Raw genomic sequence first — 14758 nt, 5'->3', positions numbered from 1 at the left:
TCTCAATTATTTTCTCCATTATTTTCTTGATGTTTTTTTACAGCTTCTACTGCTCCATTCATCTTCAGTCTATAAACAGTAGAGTTATGATGCTTTATGTTAAATTGTTCACAAGTAGCGTCTGTCATCTTATTGTTCAGGTTTTTGGCATTATCGATAATGATTATTTCAAGTAAACCATATCGACATATGATCTCTTTTTCAAGAACTTACAAATAGTGGACTGAGTGACAATGGCATATGATACAACCTTTACCCATTTCGTGAAATAGTTGATTGCCACAAGAATGAAATGATGACCATTTAAAGTTTTCGGATGAATTTACCCGATAACATCCATGCCCCACATAGAGAATGTTCATGGTGCGGTCATTACATGAAGGGGTTGAGGAGGAACATTGATTTTATCCCCATAATTTTGATATTTGTGATATCTTCTAGCATAATTGATGTAGTCACTTTCCAATGTGGACCAGAAATATCTGCATCTCATAATTTTCCTTGACATCATATGTTCATTCGCATGTGTTCCACAAACTCCGTTATGTACCTCTTCTAATATCATCTTTGCCTCTTCTGCATCTACACATCTCAACAAGATCTGATGATGGTTTTTATTCTATAAGACTTCTCTATCAAGAACATATCCAACTGCTATCCTTCTAATAGTTCTTCTATCAGTTTCGGTGGCTTTCTCTGGATAATTTCAATTTTTGATGTATTGCAGAATATTATGATACCAGAGCTTAATGTCTTTTACTTCTTTAATTTGGCAACAATGAGTTGGTACTTATACGACTGCATGCCAATTGGCATCATATCAGAGTCACCGCAAACCTTGAATGTGGCTGCCAAGATACCTAAAGCGTTGGGCATTTGGTTATCTTCTCTTGGTACATAATGGAAGAGACTTTGTCAAATTCTTTGAGTAGCTCTAATATTAGCTTTCGGTACTCCACCAGCTTTACATCATTCGTTTCCCATTCTTCGCGGAGTTGATAGATCAATAAAGTCAAATCTCCATATACTCGTAAGGTCTTTATATTTTGTCCAATAGCAACTCAAATCCCCAAAACACAAGCCTCATACTCTACCACGTTGTTGGTGCAATCAAAATTCAGTCTGCTAGTGAATGGGTAATGATTTCCTTCAGGGGAGATCAATATTGCCCCAATGCCATGTCCTAATGTATTTGATGCACCATGAAAATGCATTTTCCAGGAATCACATGTGGAAGTACTTTCTTCTTCTAAGGATATGGCCATCAAGTCTTCGTCTGGGAAGTCAAAATCCAGCGGCTCAGAATTTTTAGCAGTTCTGCTTACCAAAAAATTCGATATAACACTTTCCTTTATAGATTTTTGGCTTACGTACTCGTTGTTAAATTCAGAAAACAATATCTATCATCGGGCTAACCTTCCAGAGAGAGAAGGTACACCCATCATATACTTTAGTTAACTGGTATGGTACAACCTGTATTGTTTGAGTCTACGTGTAGCCCAGAATAAAGCATAACAAACCTTTTCGAGAGGAGGATATATGACCTCGCTACTAGTTAACTTTTTACTCAGGTAATAAATGGACATTTCTTTTCTCCCGGATTCTTCATGCTAACCCAGAACACACCCCATTGAATTATCAAATATGGATAAATACAAGAAAAGAGGTTTATCCTGGATGTGAGACATTAAGATAGGAGTGTGAGATAAGTATTCTTTTATTTTCTCGAATGCACTCTGGCAATCCTCATCCCTTGTTCCAGAGTTGTTCTTTCGAAGAAGGCGGAAAATTGGGCCGCACTTGTCGATCAGTTGAGATATGAACCGCGCTGTGTAATTCAACCTGCCCAGTAAACTTCGAACCTCTTTCTGTCTTTGTGGGAGAGGTAAATTCTGGATGGCCTTGACTTTATCTGGACCGACTTCGATACCTCTCCTGCTGACCACGAAGGCTAACAATTTTCCACATGTTACCCCTAAGGTACACTTATTGGGTTTCAGTTTCAGCTGGAACTTTCTTATACTTTGAAGGAGCTTTCTCATATTCTTGACATGTTCATTTTCGGTTTGTGCTTTGACAATCATGTCATCGAAATAAACCTTAATTTCTTTGTGCATCATGTCATGAAATAAGGTCACCATAGCTCTTTGATATGTTCCCCCAACATTCTTTAATCCGAAGGGCATCACCTTGTAGCAGAAAGTTCCCCACATTGTGATGAATATACTTTTTTCCATGTCCCCATGATGCATCTTAATCTATTATATCCTGAGAATCCATCCATGAATGAGAAGAAAATGCTTCCAGCAGTATTATTCACCAAAGTGTCTATATACGATAGAGGAAAGTTATCATTGATACTCACATTGTTAAGCTCTCAGTAATCGACACACATACATACTTTCCCCTTTTTTTGGAACCGACACTATGTTAACCACCCATTCCAGATACTTGGCACTTGAAGAAAGCTAACATCGAATTGTTTCTTGACCTCTTTCTTGATCTTAAAGAGCATTTCAGGTCTCATTCTCTTTAGCTTTTGTTGCACAGGTTTGTATTCTGGCTTGATAGGTAATTTGTAGACTACCATATCTGTATCTAGACCTGACATGTCTTGATACGACCATGCAAACACATATTTATATTCTTGAAGTAAGAATATTAAGTTTTTTCTTGCTTCAGTCGAGAGAGTTGTGCCAATTTTGACTTCTTTTCTTTCTTATTCTGTACCCAGATTCAGGAATTCGATTTTCTCTTCATGTGGCAAGCTTGTCTTCTCTTTCTATCATCCTTAACAATTCAGAAGGTAAACTAAACTTATCTTCATTATTACATTCATCAACTTCCCCAAGACAAACGAACTGTTCAAAATCCACTTCCGGGTCATTATCATCAGTGCCTATATTATCATTATCTTGGGACCTGAAGGAGAAACAAAATGATGTGCATGTGTGAGAGGAAAATATCCCACACGGAATGGCCAAAAATTAAATTCCAAAGAGGATTAAATGAAGTACTGAATGAAAAAAATTGAATTCAAAAGAAAAGTACTGAATGAAAGAAAATTAAGTTAGAAAGAAATAAGAAAAATATTTGTCGTGAAAGAAACTGTATCTTTTATTGAATTAAAAAAAAACTTTTATTCACCCTTACAAAAGATCACCTATTGCCCCGGGTGTAAGTGAATAATAATAGTTTGAGTATTACTCTAAAAGAAATTTGAAAACCACAGGTAATTCTTCACCCTCCAGTTGCTAAGAAACGATCTAGGTGGCCAAGGGCGGATTCCTGACCTGTCCATATTTTTGGTGTTCTCTGTGGTTATAACGTTAATACTCCAATCTTTCAAAGTGGCCTCTAAATCTGGTGAGGTCATCCCAAACTCATTGCCTCTTGATTTAAATGTTTCATAGAGAGGTGGAAAAACCATGGGTTCCCATTGAAAATCTTTCTCGTTCAATCTGGCCAACCTTCTATCTCGGCTTTTCTGGATTTCCTTCCTCTTCTGTTGTTGATTGGGCTGAAATCCAAGCCCAAACTAGTCTAGTTTTGTTATAGGAAAGACAACTTAATTTTTCCTTGCAACAGATTCCCAAATCCTCTTCCTATCTTGGCACCTTTTCCCAAGGTCTAATTGATCTACATTTTAGTACATTCGGAGAGCCGTGGTTTGGAAATTCTTCCTCTTTCAGCCACAAATGTGACATTCACAAACTCTAAGGAATGGAATGAACATTCTACCGCTTCACCAGTTACTTATATGTATGGGGTATTATTAGTCATACTTGTCATAATATCTTCTTCAACATTAACAATTACCAGAGCCCCACCGAAGACAAACTTGACTTTCTGGTGCAACGTAGATGGTATTATTCCTGCTTGATGGATCAAAGGCCTTCCCAAAAGGCAGTTGTAGGAAGGCATGATATCCATTACCAAGAAGTCAACGTTGTAAGTAGCAAGTCCGATGGTTAAAAGCACCTCAATCTTGCCAATTACTTCCTCTTGGATCCGTCAAATGCTCAAACCACGTTCTGGCATATTCTCATGTGGGAAGTATCCATTGGCAGCCTTTTCAACGTAACCAAAGTCATCACATTAAGAGCTAAGACATTTTCAATTAACACACCCGGTAAGGTGTGCCCCTTACAATGAGTGGTGATGTGTAATGCCTTAGCCCGACCTCATTCTACATATGAAGTCTTATCATCAGAAAATGAGATGAGATTATCATCTTGAATATTGTTTACCAGTCAATCTATCTCGCTAAATGGTATGTCTTATGCCACAAATGTCTAATTTAGAACCTTCAAAAGTGCTTCCCTATGTGCCTATGAACTTAACAATAATGCCAACATTAAAACACGTGTCAGTAGGCTATGTAATTGGTCTACGATGCTATACTCGATGTGCTTTAAAAATTTCAGAAACTCTATAGCTTATTCCTCTTTTATTGGTTCGCTTATTGTCAGCACATCCCCTTTGAAGGGTTCAAGAGGTCTCTAGGGGAAGTTAGCCTCTTGGAAGTAGCGTTTCCCCATGGCATGCCCCACTTTGTTGTCATATTCCTTTAAGGTGCTTATTTGGCATTCATACTTCTAAGGAACTTGCCAGTTGTCCTTGTAGGAAAAAGGTCGGGGTGCTATGATCACCACCTTTGCTTGTGTTTTCTCTACTGTTACTTTAGGGGTAATTACTAAAGGACGACCCATTCGATATCCTTTTTCGGATGATTCTTCAGTTGCAAAAACATATGTTTTTGGAGAGTCTTGGATTTCGTCATAGAATTCTAGCTTATTCCTATCCATCATGAGCTGGATTAGATCCTTAAACTCCGGGTAATCTTGCACTTCATGCCCTTCTTCATTGTGGTAACAACAGTGGTTACCCTCTCCACTCCTTGATGTATCAAAATGTAGTGCAAAAAATCTTGCTTTCACCATTTGTATCCATACCCAAGCCAAAGCGTTACTGTTCCCATCAAATTTCTTAAACTCGGGGACTTTGAATTTTGGTGGAAGCACCAAATCTGGGACTAAACTCAGCTCTAGAGAATCGACTCCATAATAATCATGTTCTCCCTTAACCACCTTCATTTGGTCTTCCAGCAGTTTAATAATTTCTTCCATTTTCTTTTCCTTGTCTTCTTCATCAAAATCTGGTATATGGTAATCACCCGAATTATTCTTAGGGTTGGATACAGAAGTCTGTATCTTTAAAGCATATGAGGCTTTAATTTTTACAATGGACGAGTCCCCTTGTATTCCTTATAAGATTCCAGGTGAAATAACCACTTGCGGGGTAGGTGGCATAGCTACCCCTTTAGAAGACCCTGGCCCAAGCATGCTTTCCTGGCTCAAGCCAGATAGCTTGACAATAATTTGATCAACCAAAGACTCTTGGCCTTTATTGATCGTTTCTAGAGTACTTTGGTTATTCTAGCTTATCTTTTCTTCTAACTCCCTTTGCAACCTCAACATGTTCTATTCGAGTTGAGCAATTTTGGCTTCCATTTGTCTTTTCTTTGTGCGAGTGTTGTAAGTATGATGTGTGTCCAAGGCTTGTGGAGGTATATCGGATGTTTGTTCCCTCTTCTGATGAGACATTTTCTGTTAGTTAATGTGAATGTAAAAACATGGAAAATAAAAAAAATGAAATGCAAGGTATGAAAATAATGCATGATGCATGAGAATTAGAGACATTGATCCAGAAATGTGTCCGTTATTATAAATAATCTTTATTGAGACAAAAGTGTTTTATATTTTTTAATAGAAAAAAATATCTTAAAAGTTAATTCTAACTAAGTCCTCTAAACCCTGAACAACATCTAACAGGTTGACAAGTCTTCTTCCTTCATCTGTCACTGGTTAAATACCTTGTCGGACCACTCCCGCTCCCCTTTCTAAACTGTGCAAGTGGCGAGCTACTTTTTGTACTTTTTCCAGGAAATCTTGGATAACTGCATCTCTAGCTTTCACCATTTGCTGGGCTTGTTCCCAACGAAAGCTCTACTGAAATCCCCCATCAAAGGGAACTATCTGAAGCTCACTTGTTTCTTTCTTGAGCCTGTGCACAATGGCTTCCAACTCAGCTATGGTTTTGCTATCATACTCTTTTTGTTTCTGAAGAGACTTCTCTAAATTAGTTACATGGACCCTCAAACGCTTATTTTGGTGTTGACTATCTAACAAACATATCTGAGTGGTCTTTACCTGTTCTTTCAAGGTTTCTCTTTCCTCCTACCCTTCAAACTTCCTTTATAGGATGCTAGCTTAACTTTTCTAGTATTCAGAAGACCTCGTCATATTGGAATTACTTTGGACTTGTTCTTGATATCCTTTTCTCAAACCCTCAAGCTTAAAACAAAGTTTCTTATGTTCCTTCTCTAACTTGTCTGCCCAATCCTTCTGGGTATCAGTATCCAACTTCCACTGGAATCTTTCAGTCTTGAGTTCCCTTAGGCTTTGTTTCATCTCATGTTTTTCAGCTTCAAATTTTTTCCTTGCTATCTCTAACTCAGAGGGAACATTCTCAAGATGTTCTTCCATGGTTCGAGTGTCTTCATGGTCTAGAACTAGGATGGTGTCATTTTTTCTTAACCTTCGCCATTCCAAATAGTCAGGAGTAAGAATGTCTTCAGCGGCCACGACATCCATACGGAATATTTTCTTCCATGATTCAACTACTTCTTTGACCTTTTTCTTGTAGTTGTCCCCATGATATGCAAATTCTGACCTAGATATTCCATGTGTTTTTAGGACAAACCATTGTGCCCCATACTGTTGAAGTGCCAAAAGTGGAAAGTATCCGAGTCCTCCCCATAATCTGAGTAATTTCATAGTTTCTGAGTCTTCACATCGGAAAAGAATGTCACTATGGGTTAACCAGGGACTCTCCAAACAATATCCCTATCCTGAATGTATGAATACCTTCACCCATTTTTCTTTTGGGCACCTTCTTGCCATTTCAGGGTGAGGAATTCCCCCCAAAAGAGAATATATGATGCTGAATTGGTGGTAAGAAATCTCATTAGTCTTCCAAAAGTGACTATAGATCCAAACTTGGAGAAGCTGTGGATACCATATAAATCTTTCTCCTACAGTCTTTCTGTAATGGTTGAGGGAATGAAAAGTTTCAGCTAAAATTGTCGGTGTTGGATTTACTCGTTTCAGGAGCTGTTCAAACAATTCCACCACAACCGCCTCAATGTATCCCAAAGTCTTTGGGAAGATAACCAAACCATAAATGCCCAAAGAAAAAAGGTCCATTACCTTCCATTCATCGGGATGATTCTTCATTAGTTGCTTGATATGGGTCCAAGCAATTCCTTCCCCACAACCTTTATGTTGAATCCGGTCAGTTACCCATTTCTCATCTACCCCTGCCAGTTTTACCAATCCGTTCTTGAAAGGCTGACTCTTGATGTAAACCGGATCCATTCTAATTCCTTCGCAATGCAACAAAGCAATATATTCTTCGATTATGGGCACCGTGTATTCTTAGTTAAATGTGAAGCAACTATACCCCGGATTCTAAAATTGTACTAGGGCCCGAATAAGGGGCTAATCTATCTTGACATAGAGTAGAAGTTGAATATCACCATACCACTGACAGAACCTCATTTTATGGTCATTTTTCCAGCTATCCCAAATGCTCTTAATTCTTGAACATCATTCTGCTTTAGGCTGACAGAAGCATAACCAACCAGATCTGACACATAGTTTCCTTGCAGACTGTCTCTCTTTTCTTTCTGATTCTTTTTAGACCATAGTCGTACCTTGGCATTTTTCACCTCTTTCATTACCTCTTTTTATGATGCAAATGATAAAAATAAAAAAAATGAAAGAAAAATCAGTTAGTAAGATAGAAATAATGATAAAAGTAAAAGAAATGATAAATTGCATGATAAAAGTAAAAACATCCTAGGTTTTGAAATGGAGTTTCGGGGGTGGGCTCTAATTCCCTGTAGTCTCTAAGTTTTAGGTTCTAATAAAGGTACCCGAGTTCTCCTTGCTGGTGCCCCCTTGGGCTTGCCAGACCCTCAGTCCTAAACCCATTATAAGCCTATGTTGACCAAGTTAAACTCGAGAGGATGTATTCCCTTATGTCTATACGGAGAATAAATTCACACGAAGACATAAGGTATATGAATCCTGAAGGTTACCCGCTAGTCCTATACGGAGAATAAATTCCCACGAAGGCGTCGCTTTCACCTCCACTTAAGAAAAGATTTGGAGCTCGGGTATAGAGCCTGAGATGAAAATAATCTGAAATCATTTAAAAAAACCAGTACAACTATTTATTTACAAAATAATCAAAGGAAAATAATAAGGATAAAAAATTACATTAAAATTTAAACTTACAATTTTCACTTAAGAAGACAACTGGAAATTAGTCTTAGCCTGACTCACTTACCTGTCCCCAGCAGAGTCGCCAAGTTGTCGCAGTCGTCTTTCAGGTGGGCCCGGAATTGGGCTTTGACTTGAATAAATAGGTTAGAGCTGCCACAAATCATTTAAAAAATAATATTTAGGTTGATCGGACACCATCTTACCTGATATGCGTTTTACCATAAATATATCAGATTTGGGAGTCGGTTATAGTGAAGGAAGGATTAGCACCCTTGTACTGCCCTTTCAGTACTAATTTAATTTCCAGTTGTCTTAATTAAGAAAATTGCAAGTTAAATTAAAAAGTAAAATTTTGATCCAAATTACTTACCTCTGATCAATTAAAAATTAACCCTAAAAGGTCAAAAATGTTAGATTTGTAAAAAAAAAACTATCTTAATCAAAAGAAAAGATTTACAAAAGTTAAATTGTAATAATTTGAACGAAACCAAGGGAACCAAAACATATGTACATGGTGATAAATATATAGAAATAAAAACCAACAGAATGGAATTCTCAAAATGCATAGAACAAATTCATGATGCAATAAAGAATGGATCACATAGATTAAAAAAACACGAAGATTGATGAAGACTAGATAAAAATTAGTTCATTAAATTAAAACAAAAATAAAATATCTAGGGCAAGATCAAATTCAAACAAAGCTAATTTAAAGATTAATTAAATTTAAAATAAAAATAAATAAATAATTAAAAATTTAAAAAGAATAAAACAATTATTGTCAAGTCAAAATTACGTAAAGCATAATAATATAATTAAACAAAAATATGAAAAAAAATAGAACAAGGGCCAAATTAAAAAAATTAAATTTAAGAAGAAAATCATAATTTAATATTAAATAAGAGCGTGAACATATTGTTCATTAAAATGCGAGGACCAACCGTGTAATTGGACCTTACCCGTGTGAAAACACGCGGATCCTTAGGGGATCCTTATGGGTCATCGGGTCGCTATAAAAGGCCTCAAAATCAGAAAAACATTTCATTTCTCCTCTCCCCTCAAAATCGATCAAACGTTTTTTTTAAATGCTCTGAAATGTTCTTCAAAAATGAAGAACACACGGCCGGTGATCATAGCGAACCCAGAATCCGACCGTACTCCGTCTCGTCGGCCGCCGTGGAATGGCGCTATCCACCGTTCATCAGTGGTGAATTTTTTTTTTTTACATTTTTCGAAAGCTTTAGGTTTTCTCTCTTCGAAAATACTGTTTGTTTTCACAAAAAAGCCTCGAGGAAGCCTAAATTTGAAAAAGAACTTTAAAAAAACCCTTTTTTCGATCATCAACTTATTTCTTTTGTGAGTTTTTCGAATAAAAAAAAGAAAAAAACCAAACAACCAATCACCACGTGCAAGTAAAGTCGAGCAAGGTAGAGAAAAATACCTTTTTTTATTGCGTTTATGTTCGAGAGTTACAAGTCTTTTTTGCTTCGATCTTGTCTATTTCCCTTGTTTCATTTTGTGCAGGGATTTATAGCATTAGGAGACCCTTATTTTATATTCAGTTTTTGTGTTTCATTAGGATAGGAATACATGTTTTTGAATCATATGGAATCACATTGTTGGGTTGATTGTTGTTGTTTCTGGAAAAATTATTTCCCACTTGGGGATGGTTTCTTCAAATCGGCCGAATTCCACTTTGCTCGGTGGAATGTTTTGGGACGTTGCATTGACTTGATCCTACGACTGAGAATCGTACGGCACGTGATAACATTTATAGGGTTTTACAAACCCTAGTTGATATGTGATCTGGGCCATTCGATGGATCCTTGATCCTACGGCTGAGGGATATGCGAAGCTTTTACTTGAGATGAAACCCTAGTTTGTTGGGTCAGGCGAACTTGGGTCGGGTCGGTTTACTGGGTCTTTAGCCGGGTCGGTCCTGGGTCATGCTTGCTCGCCCGGTTGGGCCTCTTGGACTTGGACTTTGAATTTTAGACCAAAGAAAGAATAAAAATAAAAATAAAATGAATAAAGTATAATAAATAATATATTATACTATATAATATATATATTTTTTAAAAAACTATATAATATATATATTTTCAAAATATTTTCAAAAACTATATATTATATATATTTTTTCAAAATGTTTTCAAAAACTATATATTATATATATTTTCAAAACTTATATATTATATATATATATGTTTTTAAAATGTTCTCAAAAACTATATATTATATATATGTTTTAAAAATTTTATAAAAAACTATATGTTATATACTATATATGTATACTAAATAAAACCCTGGACGAAAATGAGTGACTATATATATATATATATATATGGATGCATTAGAATAGTTTTATTATATTTTATGTACATATTTGTGCTATATGGTTCTCGTTTTATGTACATATATATAGATATATATATATAGATATATATTTCCATGTCAATTCTTTGTTTCTATATTAATTTATTATCTAAATATTTTTTTTGGGTTGTTAATTAACGTTTCAACGCCTGTATGTATAGTAAGTATATTTTATATATTGTTTCTCGTAGGTAATAGGTCATACATATTTTTAATATTATTTATTTTTGTATACTAAGTATAATCACTACAAGAAAATATACCTTTAATGACACACGAACGATGACACACATTAATTTATTACTTGCAAAACATGTTTGTCATAAAAAATGTCATGTTTTTTTAAAATCTGAACGATTTATGACTTACAATAATGTGTGTCATATTTAATAGTCATAATCCAAAAAATTTAGCAAACACACAGAGTACACATTTCATTGTTTGTCATCTCTCAAAGTCGTCTTTTAATTTCTCCATAATTTTCATTACGTACGCATGCTTTCTTGCTTCTAAAATTCGTCTTTTAATTTCCCCCCATAATTTTATCTTTGATTACAACGCAGACGAAGGGATCAGTCAAAATTCAAGGGTTTCCATAGGTATTCCTCGTTCTCTATTCCACCATTCAATTTGAGTTTCTGGTTTTACTAATTTGTATGTTAAACTCTTTCTCTGTTGCAACGGGAGAAAAAAATGTGTGTTTCTAGTAATCTCATGTGAATTAAACCCTTCCTCGTTCGCCATTCACGCACGCATGCGTTTTTTTATTTTGCTTTGGCATTCAGCTTCAGCGGCCAAAACCTTAATTACTTCTTCACTTTCTCGATTTCACATCTCGCATTATTTACAGGGTATGTGCTTTCATCGCATTATCCAAGGTTTTATGAGACAAGGTGGGGACAGTTCAGCTGGTGACGGAATAGGTGGAGAATCTATTTATGGCCTGAAATTTGAAGATGAAAACTTTGAGTTAAAACATGAAAGAAAAGGAATGTTATCCATGGCTAATATGGGGCCTAACACCAATGGGTCTTAATTCTTCATTACAACTACTCGAATATCTCATCTCGATGGGAAACATGTGGTTTTTGGGAAGGTTTTAAAAGAAATGTGTGTTGTTCGATCTATCGAGCATTTTGCTAATGAGGATGGTGATTACCCTACTCAAGATGTTATAATTGAAGATTGTGGAGAAATTCCTCAGGGGGCATATGACAGGGTATCAAATTTGTTTTAAGGATGGTGATATTTATCCCGACTGGCCAGCTGACCTTGACAAAAAAATGAATGACATTACTTGGTGGATGATGGTAGTTGACTCTATCAAAGCTTTTGGAAATGAGCAATACGAGGTATTTCATATAATTTTCTTCATTTCTCCTTTTTTGTATATTACACATTTTACATTATTATGAATGTGTTTGCCTTCTACTCTCTGTGTTATGGCTGCATAATGATGGCACATTTTCTACCATACATTAGATTGCCGAGTACTGATAGCATTAGTACTTTTCTTTGGAATTTGATTTACTGCTACAGTGTTAGTAGATATTCCTAGTTGTTCCCTCTTACAGAAACAAGACTATAATATTGCTCTTAGGAAATATTGGAAGGCTTTGCTCTATTTGAATGTCTGTTGGGACCTGGAGGCCATTGATCAAGGTGCATAATTTAGTTGCTTGATGATCATGATTTTATTGCCATTAATCCTCTAGTTATTCTGCTGACCTTTTTGCTTCCTTTCTAATTTGTCATCACACAGAGAAGAGCTCATCTTTGCGGAAGACCAAGTCTCAGATATTTACAAATAGTTCTGTAAGATTTTTTATTTCCTTGAAATTATTAGATCATCAATAAGTCAGATGTTTAGGCATCTAGCATGGCAAGATCATTCCAATCTTTCTCTCATTTTTAGTTCTTCATTCATTGAGAAAAGCATGTTATGATAGGGAGTTCCTCTATGTTAGTATCTGTAATCACTTATATTCCTTTTCCGGTTGTTGATGTTTGTTCTTTTCATATGATTGTTGTATGTGTTGTCGGCTTTAGGCCTGCAAGTTGAAACTGGGTGATCTAAAAGTAGCATTGTTGGATACTGACTTTGCAATTCGTGATGGAGAAGATAATGTGAAAGCTTTCTTTTGCCAAGGCCAGGTCAGTGCTTAGTATTTGTACACATTCAAAACCATTTTTATTGCTTCCTTGGCACCACGTACTTTGCCTGGTCTGTTCTCTTTTCCATTTCTTTTCGCTGGTCATGTTTCTAATTTAGTTTGTACCTTTGCATTTTTTATTGACTACTGTCGGTGTTTTTTCAAGCATAACTAGTATTGTCGTTTCTTATTTTGCTAATTGATTTGAGGGAAAAACCTTGTGTGTTTCTAACAAAATAAACTGCATGCTCTTGTTTTAACTGGAATGCATGTTGTTTAAACTATTAAATGACTAGTTTTACTTTTATCCGATATTCTTTTACTTTAATTGCTTTTGTATTTAACTGATGTCAGGCACACATGACACTAAATGAAATTGATGCTGCAGTCGAGAGCTTTAAAATGGCATCGAAATTAGAGCCTAATGATGGTCTATAAAATCTTGTCTCAAGTGAAACAGCTGTGAAACTCCTACCATGTTCCCTCCTTCCCTCTTCCATTTTCTTCCTCTGTTTTACTATTTTGAGGTTTGGAATGACTTGCTAAGTTTTCGTTTTTGATTAATGGAGTGCCATGTTGTGTCACCTGGTAAAGTTGCATACAATTGTAACCTAAGTACGAAACTTGATGTTATATCACTGAATTAGTTTCTACTATAATTCTTACTTCTACTTCATCAATGTCCTTCAATTATATACTTTTTAGTAGATTCAGGATGACCTTCATCTTATATCATGTTTTCTTCTACTCAGGTGGAATAAAGAAAGAGCTTGCAGCTGCAAGGAAAAAGGTTGACATCAATCTATTCTTTCTCTGAATAAATATTTAATGCTTTCCACCTCGCACTTCCAGTTGATTTCACTTGTGAAGGTAATTGAGTTTGAAATGCTGCTGCAGGTTATCGATAGACGAGACCAGGAGAAAAGGGCATACTCTAGAATGTTTCAGTAGATCTTTAGCCAACTTTATGGTACATCAACAACCTTTCTGTTTGTTAATGCATACTCTAGAATCTGAGGGATCACACAAATCAAGACCGTACATTACTGATCTGCCAACTGATTCTAACAAAGTAAGCATCCTTATGTTTTGGTAACTTGTATTAACGTTGAAACTTATTGATTTGTTTAAGCCACTATGTTCTATAGAGGCTTTGGATCTTTATATTTCTAATGCATAAGCTCTTTCTGGAACCCACTTGTAGGCATCAAAATTGCCAGACCAAAAACCTGGAACCCACTTGAGGAGAACATCTTCTTTCGACAAAATGGAAGACGCTGTTGCAGAGTCCATAGCTACCAAACTTCTCACGCAAGCTCAATCTTCGAAAAAAGACCTACTTGAAGACACGCGATCTGCTAAAGCTGGTCAACCCATTGAAGAGAAAAAGCCTAGGCCTCCGAAACTGATTGAATTTTGCAGTATCAAGATAAGTCAGGTGGTTCAACTAATTTAATTGGTTGTCTTATGTTTTGTATAACTATTATTTGGTTTCTATTGTCTTATATTTCTGTTGTTCTGCATTAGGTTGAGCTGTCAATAACGTATGAAGGGTCCAGATTTGTTGTAAGTGATCTCAAGTTGCTGATGGATACATTTCACCGAGTCGAGTTCACCAGAATATGGAGGAGACTGGTCTCTCGAGTTAAGAAGCATGTTATATGGGGAGTCCTGAAGTCTGTAACTAGAATACAGTTAAGGGATCTTAATGATACTCCTGTAAATCGACCTTAAAATCTTCATACTATGAATCTTCTCTTACTTAGAACATAACAGTCTTGTCTCCCTCCTATTTGTTGGATTAGGACATGGAAATTTCTAATGCTTAATTTTACAATAAACTATGATAATAGTTGTTTGGTTTCTTCATTTTCTTAA

General features: G+C 35.9%; 1 pseudogene; it reads left to right on the top strand.

Annotated features, from left to right (window-relative positions):
• Window positions 1-11580: 11580 nt before the first annotated feature.
• LOC120165345 lies at window positions 11581-13851 on the top strand (annotated as a pseudogene).
• The last annotated feature ends 907 nt before the right edge of the window (window positions 13852-14758 follow it).

This window comes from Hibiscus syriacus, unplaced genomic scaffold, assembly GCF_006381635.1.
Source record: "Hibiscus syriacus cultivar Baekdansim isolate YM2019G1 unplaced genomic scaffold, ASM638163v2 tig00111582_pilon, whole genome shotgun sequence".
Taxonomy (NCBI): domain Eukaryota; kingdom Viridiplantae; phylum Streptophyta; class Magnoliopsida; order Malvales; family Malvaceae; genus Hibiscus; species Hibiscus syriacus.
This window is presented reverse-complemented; position numbering and strand designations above follow the sequence as displayed.